The sequence below is a fragment of the Giraffa tippelskirchi genome, chromosome 7 (genome assembly GCF_054371585.1).
Source record: "Giraffa tippelskirchi isolate mGirTip1 chromosome 7, T2T-mGirTip1v1.2.pri, whole genome shotgun sequence".
Lineage (NCBI taxonomy): Eukaryota > Metazoa > Chordata > Mammalia > Artiodactyla > Giraffidae > Giraffa > Giraffa tippelskirchi.
The window spans coordinates 125,347,923-125,361,924 of record NC_137281.1 but is presented as its reverse complement, the minus strand read 5'-3'; the positions used below and the strand labels follow the sequence as shown (position 1 = coordinate 125,361,924).

Below are 14,002 nucleotides of genomic sequence, written 5' to 3'. Positions count from 1 at the left end.
TATATCACAGTGTTTATCTCATTACTAGTTGATGGCCACTTAGGTTGAGCTATTGTAAATAATGCTCCTTGGAAGAAAAGTTATGACCAACCTAGACAGCTTATTAAAAAACAGAGACATTACTTTGCCAGCAAAGGTCTGTCTAGTCAAAGCTATGATTTTTCCAGTAGTCATGTAAGGATGTGAGAGTTAGACTATAAAGAAAGCTGAGCGCCAAAGAACTGATGCTTTTGAACTGTGGTGTTGGAGAAGACACTTGAGAGTCCCTTGGACTGCAAGGAGATCCAACCAGTCAATCCTAAAGGAAATCAGTCCTGAATATTCATTGGAAGGACTGATGCTGAAGCTGAAACTCCAATACTTTGGCCACCTGATATGAAGAAATGACTCATGTGAAAAGACCCTGATGCTGGGAAAGATTGAAGGTGGGAGGAGAAGGGGATGACAGAGGACGAGATGGTTGGATGGCATTATTGACTCAGTGGACATGAGTTTGAGTAAACTTCAGGAGATGGAGATGGACAGGGAAGCCTGGCATGCTGCAGTCCATGGGGTTGCAAAGAGTTGGACACAACTGAGCGACTGAACTGAACTGATTGTAAATAACGCTTTTATGAACACTTGTATATTAGTATTGGCTAAGATACATGTTTGTCTGTGTGTGGGTATATATCTAGGAGCAGAATCATTGAATCATGTGGTAAGTTTATATTTAACTTTTGAAGAAAAGTGCCAAAGTTTTTAACAGTGGCTTTAATATTTCCTGGCATTTAATATTTTACATTTGCATTAGCTGTCTACAAGATTTTCAATTTCTTCATATATTGAAACCACTTGGATTTTTCTTTCTTTTCTTTTTTATTAATAGCCATCCTAGGAGGTGTAAAGTGATATGCATGTATCCTATGGTGGTTTGATTTATATTTCCCAAGTGACTAATAGTGTGGAGTATCTTTTCATGTGTTTGTTAGCCATTTGTATATCTTCTTTGGAGAAATGTCTGTTGAATTTCTTTGTCTATTTTCAATTGAGTAGTTTGTCTTGGGCCCTAGGAAGCATTACTACAAACGAACCTAGTGTAAGTGATGGAACTGCAGCTGAGCTATTTAAAATCCTAAAAGATGATGCTATTAAAGTGCTGTATTTAATATACCAGCAAATTTGGAAAATTCAGCAGTGGCCACAGGACTAGAAAAGGTCAGATTTCATTCCAGTCCCAAAGAAGGTAAATGCAAAAGAATGTTCAAACTACCACACAGTTGTGCTCTTCACAAGCTAGCAAGGTTATGCTCAAAAAGGAAAAGAAATGCAAAAAAGCAAAATGGCTGTCTAAAGAAGCCTTACAAATAGCTGTGAAAAGAAGAGAAGCAAAAAGCAAAGGAGAAAAGGAAAGATATTCCCATTTGAATGCAGAGTTCCAAAGAATAGCAAGGAGAGATAAGAAAGCCTTCCTCAGCAATCAACGCAAAGAAATAAAGGAAAACAATAGAATGGGAAAAACTAGAGATCTTTTCAAGAAAATTAGAGATACCAAGGGATCATTTCATGCAAAGATGGGCTTGATAAAGGACAAAAATGGTATGGCCCTAACAGAAGCAGAAGATATTAATAAGAGGTGGCAAGAATACACAGAAGAACTGTACAAAAAAGAACTTCATGACCCAGATAATCATGATGGTGTGATCACTCACCTAGAGCCAGACATCCTGGAATGTGAAGTCAAGTGGGCCTTAGAAAGCATCACTATGAACAAAGCTAGTGGAGGTGATGGAACTCCAGTTGAGCTAATTCAAATCCTGATGGATGATGCAGTGAAAGTGCTGCACTCAATATGCCAGCAAATTTGGAAAACTCAGCAGTGCCCACAGGACTGGAAAAGGTCAGTTTTCATCCCAATCCCAAAGAAAGGCAATGCCGAAGAATGCTCAAACTACCGCACAATTTCCCTCATCTCACATGCTAGTAAAGTAATGCCCCAAATTCTCCAAGCCAGGCTTCAGCAATACATGAACGAAGAACTTCCAGATGTTCAAGCTGGTTTTAGAAAAGGTAGAGAAACCATAGATCAAATTGTCAACATCTGCTGGATCATCGAAAAAGCAAGAGAGTTCCAGAAAAACATCTATTTCTGCTTTATTGACTATGCCAAAGCCTTTGACTGTGTGGATTACAATAAACTGTGGAAAATTCTGAAAGAGATGGGCATGCCAGACCACCTGACCTGCCTCTTGAGAAACTGTATGCAGGTCAGGAAACAACAGTTAGAACTGGACATGGAACAACAGGCTGGTTCCAAATAGGAAAAGGAGTACATCAAGGCTGTATATTGTCACCCTGCCTATTTAACTTATGTGCAGAGTACATCATGAGAAACGCTGGGATGGAAGAGGCACAAGCTGGAATCAAGTTTGCCAGGAGAAATATCAGTAACCTCAGATATTCAGATGACACCACCCTTATGGCAGAAAGTGAAGAAGAACTAAAAAGCCTCTTGATGAAAGTGAGAGAGGAGAGTGAAAAAGTTGGCTTAAAGCTCAACAGTCAGAAAACTAAGATCATGGCATCTGGTCCCATCACTTCATGGAAAATAGATGGGGAAACAGTGGAAACAGTGTCAGACTTTTTTTTTTTGGCTCCAAAATCACTGCTGATGGTGATTGCAGCCATGAAATTAAAAGACGCTTACTCCTTGGAAGGAAAGTTATGACCAACCTAGACAGCATATTAGAAAGCAGAGACATTACTTTGCCAACAAAGGTCCGTCTAGTCAAGGCTATGGTTTTTCCAGTAGTCATGTATGGATGTGAGTGTTGGACTGTGAAGAAAGCTGAGCACTGAAGAATTGACGCTTTTGAACTGTGGTGTTGGAGAAGACTCTTGAGAATCCCTTGGACTGCAAGGAGATCCAACCAGTCCATCCTAAAGGAGATCAGCCCTGGGCGTTCATTGGAAGGACTGATGTTGAAGCTGAAACTCCAATACTTTGGCCACCTCATGGATAGAGTTGACTCACTGGAAAAGACCCTGATGCTGGGAAGGATTGGGGGCAGGAGGAGAAGGGGACGACAGAGGATGAGATGGTTGGATGGCATCATTGACTCGATGGACATGAGTTTGGGTGCACTCCGGGCATTGGTGATGGACAGGGAGGCCTGGCGTACTGCGATTCATGGGGTCGGAAAGAGTTGGACATGACTGAGTGACTGAACTGACTGAGGCTTAAGCAATATGTGAACCAAGAACTTCCACATGTACAAGCTGGGTTTAGAAAAGACAGAAGAACCAGAGATCAAATTGCCAACATTTACTCAATCATGGAGAAAGCAAGCGAATTCCAGAAACAAACATCTATTTCTGCTTCATTGAATACGATAAAGCCTTTGACTGTATGGATCAGAACAAACTGGAAAATTCATAAAGAGATGGGGGTACCAGACCACCTTACCTGTCTCCTGAGAAACCCATATGCAGGTCAAGAAACAACTGTTAGAGCCAGACATAAAACAATAGACTGGTTCAAAATTGAGAAAGGAATATGACAAGACTGTATATTGTCACCTTGCTTATTTAACTTCTTTCTATGCAGAGTATATCATGGGAAATGCTGGGTTGGATGAATCACAAGCAGAAATCAAGACTGCTAGGAGAAATATCAACAACCTCAGATATGCTGATGATAGCACCATAATGGCAGAAAGCAAAGAGGAACTAAAGAACCTTTCATTGAAGATGAAAGGGGAGAGTGAAAAATCTGGCTTGAAACTCAACATTAAACAAACTAAGATCATGGCATCTGTTCCCATGACCTCGTGACAAATAAATTGGGAAAAAGTGGAAGGAGTGAAAAATTTTGTTTACTTGGGCTCCCAAATCACTGTGGATGGTAACTGCAATCAAGAAATTAAAAGATACTTGCTTCGTGGAAGGAAGGCTATGACAAACATAAACAGCATATTAAAAAGCAGAGACATTGCTTTGCTGACTAAGGTCTGTATAGTCAAAGCTATGATTTTTCCAGTTTAGTTCGGTTGCTCAGTTGTGTCTGAGACCCCCATGGACTGCAGTATGCCAGGCATCCCTGTCCATCACCAACTCCAAGAGCTTACTCAAACTCATGTCCTTCAAGTCAAGGATGCCATCAAACCATCTCACCTTCTGTCGTCCCCTTCTCCTCCTGCCTTAAATCTTTCCCACCATCAGGATCTTTTTAAATGAGTTAGTTCTTCACATCAGGTGGCCAAAGTATTGGAATTTCAACTTCAGCATCAGTCCTTTCAGTGAATATTCAGGACTGATTTCCTTCAGGATTGGCTGGTTAGATCTCCTTGCAGTCTAAGGGACTCTCAAGAGTCTTCTCCAACACCATAGTTCAAAAGCATCAATTCTTTGGTGCTCAGCTCTCTTTATGGTCCAACTCTTACATCCATACATGACTACTGGAAAAACCATAGGTTTGACTAGATGGACCTTTGTTGGCAAAATAATGTCTCTGCTTTTTAGTAAGCTGTCTATGTTGGTCATAGCTTTTCTTCCAAGGAGCAAGTGTCTTTTAATTTCATGGCTGCAGTCACCATCTGCAGTGATTTTGGAGCTCCCCCAAAATAAAATCTCTCACTGTTTCCATTGTTTCCCCATCTATTTGCCAAGAGGTGATCATGGAAAAAGTCAGTTTGCATTCCAATCCCAAAGAAAGGCAATACCAAAGAATGCTCAAACTACCCCACAATTGCACTCATCTCACATGCTAGCAACATAATCCTCAAAATTCTCCAAGCCGTGCTTCAACAGTATGTGAACCATGAACTTCCAGATGTTCAAGCTGGATTTAGAAAAGGCAGAGGAACCAGATAGCAAATTGCCAACATCTGTTGGATCATCAAAAAAGCAAGAGAGTTCCAGAAAAACATTTACTTCTGCTTTATTGATTATGCCAAAGCCTTTGACTGTGTGGATCACAACAAACTGTGGAAAATTCTTCAAGAGATGAGAATACCAGCCCACTTGACCTGCCTCCTGAAAAATCTGTATGCTGGTCAAGAAGCAACAGTTAGAACTGGACATGGAACAACAGACTGTTTCCAAATCATGAAAGGAGTACATCAAGCCTGTCTAATGTCACCCTGCTTATTTAACTTATATGCAGAGTACATTGGAGAAGGCAATGGCAACCCACTCCAGTACTCTTGCCTGGAAAATCCTATGGATGGAGGAGCCTGGTAGGCTACGGTCCATGGGGTCACTACAAGTCAGGCACAACTTAGCGACTTCACTTTCACTTTTGACTTTCATGCACTGGAGAAGGAAATGGCAACCCACTCCAGTGTTCTTGCTTGGAGAATCCCAGGGATGGGGGAGCCTGGTGGGCTGCCGTCTATGGGGTCACACAGAGTCGGACACGACTGAAGTGACTTAGCAGCAGCAGCAGTAGCAGCAGAGTACATCATGCGAAATGCCAGGCTGGATGAAGCAGAAGCTGTAATCAAGATTGCCGGGAGGAATATCAATAACCTCAGACATGCAGATGACACCATCCTTATGGCAGAAAGTGAAGAAGAACTAAAGAGCCTCTTGATGAAAGTGAAAGAGGAGAGTGAAAAAGTTGGTTTAAAACTCAATATTCAAAAAAACTAAGATCATGGCATCCCATCCCATCACTTCATGATTTTTCCAGTAGTCATGTACAAATGTGAGAGTTGGAACACAGAGAAGGCTGAGTGCCAAAGAATTAATACTCTCAAACTGTGGTTTTGGAGAAAACTCTTATGAGTCCCTTGGACTGCAAGGAGATCAAACCACTCAGTCATAAAGGAAATCAACCCTGAATATTCATTGGAAGGACTTATGCTGAAGCTGAAGCTCCAGTACTTTGGCCACCTGATGAGAAAAGCCATCTCATTGGAAAAGACCCAGCCTGATGCTGGGAAAGACTGAAAGCAAAAGGAGAAGGGGGTGTCAGAGGCTAAGATGGTTAGATAGCATCACTGACTCAATGGATATGAACTTAAGCAAACTCCAAGAGATAGTGGAGGACAGAGGAGCCTGGCGTGCTGCAGTCTATGGACTCTCAAAGAATCAGACATGACTTAGCAATGAACAACAACGTTTATCTTTATGTTTTGAATTGTGAAAGTTCTTTATATATTTCATATACTAGAACTTATCAGATATATGATTTGCAAATATTTTCTCCCATTCTGTATGTTGTATTTTCACCTTCCTGATAGTATACTTTGATCCACAAACATTTTTAATTTTGGTGAAGTCCAATTTATCTATTTTTTTCTTGTTACTTTTACTTTTGGCATCATAACTAAGAATCCATTGTTGATGTTAATTCTTTAAATGTTTGGCAGACTTCACCAGTGATGCCATCTGTCTGGGGCTTTTACTGAAAAATTTTTTATTATAGGCTCAATATTTTTGCTTGTTATTAGCCTAATCATATTCTTTTATAATATTTTTCCCCATAAAGTCTGTAGTAATGCTTCCACATTCATTTCTGACTTTAGTAACTTCAGTCTTCTTTTTTTCTTGGTCAGTCTAGTTAAATGTTTTTCATTTTGTTATCTTTTAAAAGAAACAGCTTTTGGGTTTGTTGGTTTTCTCTATTTCCCTTTTATTCTCTATTTTGTTTATCTGAATTCTAATCTTTATGAGTCTCTTCTTTCTGCTAGCTTTGCATTTAGTTTTTTATTTTACTTTATTATAGTTACTTAAGGTATAAGGTTAAGTAATAGATTTAGATATTTTCTCCTTTTCTTTTTAACATAGGTTTTACAGTGGTATATTTCCCTCGAATACTGCCTTTGTGTCATCCCTTAGTTTTTGATATATTGTGATATTTTTTTAATTGTCTCATGGTATTTCTTGATTTCAGTTGTGATATCTTCTTTAACCCATTGGTTATTTAGGAGTATGTTACTTAATTTCCTTGTATTTGGATTTTCCAGTTTTCTTTCTGGCTATAGATTTCTAATTTTACCCCACTGAGATCAAAGAAGATTCTTTGAATGATTTAAATATCTTAAAATTGAGCAATATCATCACAATGGTGGGACTAGAAGGAGATTTTAGCCCTTGTTGCACACAAAATATGAATTTAAAAACCATCCACAGTTGAAAATATTTTCATGAGCACTCTAGGAGAATCTAGAATCTAGGAGATGGTTATGGCACTTGAGTAGAGCACAGAATTGTGAAAAGATGCATCAAAAAGTTTAAGAAAGACAGTTTCATTTTACCGATGTTATTCCTGCCCCAAAGCAGAAGAGCACAGCACCAACAGAGCTCCCCTTACCACACAGGCTTCCAATGGGGGAAAGAAGAATTGAAATGCACATCTGATTCCTCAACTTTTTGGGAGTGCTACTTGAAAGTCTTGCTTCTATCATGCCTCACCCAGAACACTAACACATAGCTAGAGTGCTTGGGGGCAGCTAAAAAACAGAAAAAGGGTGAGGGCTCTCAACAACTAGCACAGGGATCTCAACGTCTGGCCTGTGCCTCCCTGGCAGCAGATCTGCTTGCCCATGGACCACCTGCTCACAGACTTTGGCACCAGGACTGTCCACTCACAGACCCCAGCACTTGGTCTGCATATCCACAGACCCCAGCATTGGGTCCCATGCGGTCCACCTGTGGATTCTACCAACCAGCCTGCACAGAATTTGGGGCCAGAGTGACTGGTACACGACTTTCCCTGCTAATCCACTCTATAGAACCTGGAAGTAGTACTGCTTATTAAAATGTGCAGATAATAACACAAGGCTACAAGGGTCATGAACAAACAGGAAACATGATTCCACTAAAGGAACAAAATAAGTCTCCAATAAAAGAACTTACAGAAATATGTGAAATGTTTGACACAGAGTTAAAAAGTTACTTTTAAAAGTTTAGTGAAATACAAGAGAATACATGTAGACAACTAAATTAAATTTTAAAAGAGTTCATGAACAAAATGAGAAGTTCAACAGAGACAGAAACCATTAAAAAAAAAAAAAAAAAGCAAAACCAGAAACTGGAGATGAAGAATACAATGCCTAGATTAAAATCAATCAAATAAACAAAAAAATAACAGAGAACTTGAAAAATAGACTCAATATAGCAGAAGAAACAGACTCAATGTTAGCAGAAGAAACAATCAACAAACTTGAAGACAAGTCATTCTAAACTGTACTGTCAGAGAAACAACAAGAAAAAAAAGGTATTTAAAGAGTGAAGAATTATGACCAACCTAGATAGCATATTAAAAAGCAGAGACATTACTTTGCCAACAAAGGTCCGCATAGTCAAGGCTATGGTTTTTCCAGTGGTCATGTATGGATGTGAGAGTTGGATGGTGAAGAAAGCTGAGCGCTGAAGAATTGATGCTTTTGAACCGTGGTGTTGGAGAAGACTCTTGAGAGTCCCTTGGACTGCAAGGAGAGCCAACCAGTCCATCCTAAAGGAGATCAGTCCTGGGTGTTCATTGGAAGGACTGATGTTGAAGCTGAAACTCCAATACTTTTGGGCCACCTGATGCGAAGAGCTGACTCATTGGAAAAGACCCTAATGCTGGCAAGGATTGAGGGCAGGAGAAGAAGGGGACGATGGAGGATGAGATGGCTGGATGGCATCATCGACTCGATGGACATGGGTTTGGGTGGACTCCAGGAGTTGGTGATGGACAGAGAGGCCTGGCATGCTGAGGTTAATGGGGTTGCAAAGAGTCGGACATGACTGAGCGATTGAACTGAACTGAACTGAAAGAGTGAAGAAAACCTACAGAATTTATGAGATACCATTAAACAAAACAGTATACACATTTAGGAGCAAGAAGGAGAGAGTGAGAGACAGACACAAATATTAAAGAATAACAGCTGAAAATCCCTCCAAATATAGGGAGGGAAATAGACAAATAGATTTGTGAAACCTAAAGAATCCAGCCAACTAAAGCCCAAAGAAATTTCCGTCAAGATGCATTAAATTATCAAAAGTCAATGGCAAAAAAAATCCTTAAAACAGCAAGTGAAACATAACTCATCACATAAAACAGAACTCTCATAGGATTATTAAGCAGATTTCTTGGAAGAAACCATATATGTCAAGAAAGAGTGGAATGATATTTTCAAAATGTTGAAAGGAAAAAAAACATCTGCAAACCAGTAAATACTATACCTATATAAACTGTCCTTCAGAAATGGAGAGTTAGAAAACTTTCCCAGACAGATAAAAACTAAGGAAATGCATAATCATATAATAGATCTGCCTTACAAAGGTGTTAAAGGGGACTTCTCTGGTGGTCCAGTGGTTAGGCGTCTACCTGCTAGTGCAGGGGACATGGGTTCAAATGTTGATTGGGGAAGATTCCACATGCCACGGGACAACTAAGCCCATGGACCACAACTACTGAAGCCTGTGCACCCTAGAGCCTATGCTCCACAACAAGAGACACCATCACAATGAAAAGCCCATGCACCAGAACTAGAGAGTAGAGCCTACTCACTGCAACTGGAGAAAACATTCACATAGCAATGAAGACTCAGTGCAGTGAAAAATAATACATAAATCAAAATAGCACTTTGTAGCCAAAATGTCTATTTAACAGGGAACTGGTTGAATAAATCACAGTACATCATACAATGGAATCACTACTGAAAAAGTATGAAGATGCTCTAGATAGGTTTACTAATAATGCATACATCTCCAAGGTAGAATATGTAGTATTATTGGGGAAAAAAGTGCTAAAGGGAGTTTTTCAAGTTGAAATAAAAGTATGCTAAATAACACAAGATTATATAAAAATATAATTCTCACCAGTAAAGACAAAAATAGAGACAAACACAAAATAATGTAATACTGTAATAATGGTATATAAATCACTTTTAACCCTAGTATAAAAGATTAAAAAGTTTTAAGAATAATTATAACCACAAAATTTTAACTAGATACACAATTTAAAAAGAGTTAAAATTTGACACTAATAACAAAGTGTGTGTGGAGTGAGGAGAATAGAAGTGTAGAGATTTTGCTTATAATTGAAGTTAAGTTGCTACCAGCTTAAAATAGACTGTTATAAGAAATTTTAAGCAACTCTCTTGACAACCACAAAGAAAACATATGGTAGATACATGAAGGTAAAGACAAAAGAATCAAAGTATATGACTACAAAAATCATCAATTTACATAGGAATATAGCAAGATGGGACAAGAGGAACAAAAGAACTATGAAACAGGCAGAAAAAAATGAACAAAATGGCAATAGTAAATCCTTACCTGTGAATAATTACTTCACATGTAAATGAATTTAACCCACCAGTTAAAATATACAGAGTGGCTGAATGCATTAAAAAAGAAGATTCAACTGTTTACAGAAGATTCACTTTAGATATCAGGACACACTTCAGCTGAAAAGTTGAACCAGACATTCTGGAGGGTGAAGCCAAGTGGGCTTTAGGAAGCCTTCCTATGAAATCAAAGCTAGTGGAGGTGATGGAATTCCAGCTGAGCTAAAAGATGAAGCTGTTAAAGTGCTGCACGCAATATGCCAGCAAATTTGGAAAACTCAGCAGTGGCCACAGAACTGGAAAAGGTAAGTTTTCATTCCAGTCCCAAAGAAGGGCAATGCCAAAGAATGTTCAAACTATTGCACAAATTGCACTCATCTCACATGCTAGGAAATAATGCTCAAAATCCTTCAAGGTAGGCTTCAATAGCACATGAACCAAGAACTTCCAGATGTACCACCTGGATTTAGAAAAGACAGAGGAACCAGAAATTAAATTGCCAATGTCTGCTGGATCATAGAAAAAGCAAAGAAATTGCAGAATTACATCTACTTTTGCTTCATTGACTACATTAAAGCCTTTGACTGTGTGGATCACAACAAACAAACATTCTTAAAGACATGGGAGTCCCAGACCACCTCACCTGTCTCCTAAGAAACCTGTGTGCAGGTCAAGAAGCAACAGTTAGAACCGGACATGGAACAACAGACTGGTTCCAAATTGGGAAAGGAGTACGTCAAGGCTGTATACTGTCACTCTGCTTATTTAACTTATATGCAGAGTACATCATGCGAAATGTTGGGCTGGGTGATTCACAAGCAGGAATCAAGATTGTCGGGAGAAATATCAGTAACCTCAGATATGCAGGTGACACCACCCTAATGGCAGAAATAGAAGAGGAACTAAAGAGCCTCTTGATGAATTTGAAAGAGGAGAGTGAAAAAGTTGGCTTAAAATACAGCATTCAAAAAAATCATGGCATTCATTACCACCACTTCATAGCAAATAGATGGGGAAAAAATGGTAACAGTGACAGACTGTATTTTCTTGGGCTCCAAAATCACTTCAGACAGTTACTGCAACCATGAAATTAAAAGATATTTGCTCCTTGGAAGAAAAGCTATGACTAACCTACACAGCATATTAAAATGCAGAGATATCACTTTGCTGACAAAGGTCTGTATAGTCAAAGCTATAGTTTTTCCAGTAGTCATGTATGGATGTGAGAGTTGGACTATAAAAAAAGCTGAGTGTCAACGAATTGATGCTTTTGAACTGTGGTTTGGAGAAGACTCTTGAGAGTCCCTCTGGACATCAAGGAGATCAAACCTAAAGGAGTCAATCCTAAAGGAAATCAACCCTGAATATTCATTGAAAGGACTGATGCTGAAGCTCCAATACTTTGGCTACCCGTGCACACAGCCAACTGAATGGAAAAGACCCTGATGCTGGGAAAGATTGAGGGCAGGAGGTGAAGGGCATGACAGAGGATGAGATGTTTGGATAACATCATCAACTCAATGGACATGAGTTTGAGCAAACTCTGGAAGAGAGTGAAAGACAGGGAAGCCTGGCTTGCTGCAGTCCATGGGTTCGCAAAATGTTGGACATGACTGAGCAACTGAACAATAGCACTTAGTGAGTTGACCATTAGGAATCGATTTTTATAAAATTTGAAATTACCCTGTGAACCAAATAAATATTTAAATTAACATGTATGTGTAAAAAATTAAAATGTGTTAACTTCCTTTATGTGTTCCTCTTGAAAGGCTAGAGCCTCTGTATCACACGTGATTGTCATTTTCTCAGACTATCAACATTAAAGAATTTATCTACAGATATAAGGACACCATTTGCACTTAGAGGCCTCGGGAAAATCCCCTCTATCAAAATGTGTGTTAAATTTTCAGACCTTAAATAGACATGACACCCTTCTTCTTCACATTTGCATTCATACTTTTCTTGTCTGCTCAGTTATCCATCTGTACAGATAATCCTGATGCCCCTGTCATAGCCTTTCTGGCCACTTGATTTCAACTGTGGTGGACAGTTGTGGGGGCTCAGACTTATTTCCTGTCAAGAGCACATTTACCCATTACCTCATTTACAATGCAGGGCATCTTCCCACTTTGTGTCCTTTGGTCTTCTAATGCTAAGTAATCTTGCTGTGTACCTAAGCAAGTACAGCCCAGAAGTGTATGGTTAACACCCCCAGAGGAAACTTTTAACCAATTAGAGGCAGGAGACAGTGTAACAATGCTCTAGCCTTCAGTGGTCAAACTATACAGAGAAGTATCCTGTGTGAGTCGTAGGGTATTCTGATGGAATAGGGCAGCTCATTAGTCATGTTCATCTTCTTAACACCGGCTTTTCCTCCTCACTTTCTTTCTCCTTCTCCAAACTTCTACTGTGGGATTAATTTTCAGATAAAATACTTGTACTCAAGTACATGTCTCAGTCTACACTTTTGAGGGTTACTTTGTTTTTTTAAAGCAGTTGGTACAGAAGTGGTACTAAAGAGTAGAATCACAAACGGATACAGATTCTAGACCACTTGATGGTCAGAGAGTAAAAGGAGCCCTACTGATTGGGGTAATAATTGCATAATCTTGGAAATCTCATAAGCATTCCAACACTTAGATTCAGCTCTTTAGTGACTTAGGATGCTGTATAAGTAGAAGGGGAAACAACAGGAAACTCTGAGTTAGGGATAATGTTTATAATGATTGTGGAGTCTGCTATTTTTGTTAACTGACTTGGAAGTCTTTGAAAATTATACAAACAGATTCTTGTCAGCCAACTATGAACACAATATGTGGTGAGCCTTAATTCCTTATCTCCTTCTGTGATGGGCAACTGTCCCAAAGCAACTTTATGATTCACTAGTAAGCTGCAAGAGAGACTGAATGTACAACAGACTACTCTCCTCTCATAAAGGCAGGTTGAGCGGAGAAACCTGAGTACCCTGACACAGAGGGAGTCACAAATGTCTGGTCTGTGTCAGTATCTCACAGACAGGTAGATGCTTTGCTAGATAAGAATTGCTTTAAAGAACATGGCTTTGCTTCTTGTAATTACTTCCATTCCATAAACCAGGTTTAGTTTCTAACAGCCTGAGTGGGATAAGGCTCATGCTCCAGGTCTCACCAAATTTTGATAACATTACTTTCCTATGGCCTCTGAAATCCTAAGAATAACTTTTTCCCTGACCTTGCTCATCCTTGAGTATCTCAGTATTTTGTTATGATTCAATAAAGGATAATCCATAGGTAGCCACTTCAGTACATTCTCTTCAGAATATTTTCAGAGTACTCCTTCTAGTTATAGCCTAAACTATTACTGATAAAGCATTTGTTATCAGAAACAGCCCCAAGAAAATAAGAAAAGAAAATGAGAGTTTGGGTTTGATGAGGCACAGATATCCTCTTTCAGAGGGACAATGGGATGCTAATCATCTAGAACTTTCAATGACATCATAGTTCCTCAAAACATTATTGGTGGGTATCTGTGATGTCATGTCAGCACATGAAAATTAGGGAAATTATCATAGCTACTTAATGGCATTGGAGCAGTGGTGAGTGTGAGGACTGTAGACTGGCTGCCTTTAAATGTGAAGAATTTATTAAAAACCATAGGCTACAGGCTTGAACATTCAGCTGAAGGAACTGGTGGAGAGTCTCAGAAAGCTTCCTGAGAGAACATAAAGGAATCCATTACTTACATAGCCACTATGAAAA

At 39.2% G+C, this 14,002-nt stretch overlaps 1 protein-coding gene across 9 annotated transcripts in view; it reads right to left on the bottom strand.

Annotated features, from left to right (window-relative positions):
- The window catches only part of LOC145512227 (uncharacterized), a 102,753-nt gene extending 90,225 nt beyond the window's left edge, over positions 1 to 12,528 (bottom strand). For 6 of the 9 annotated variants that reach the window (XR_014058411.1, XR_014058412.1, XR_014058414.1 and 3 more), the window contains exon 1: positions 12,365 to 12,528. The gene's annotated coding sequence lies outside the window, so the exon portion shown is untranslated. Of the gene's footprint in view, positions 1 to 12,177 lie in introns of all 9 variants that reach the window. The other 3 variants (XR_014058408.1, XM_081505853.1, XR_014058410.1) reach the window with 2 other exon arrangements.
- Between the last annotated feature and the right edge of the window lie 1,474 nt (positions 12,529 to 14,002).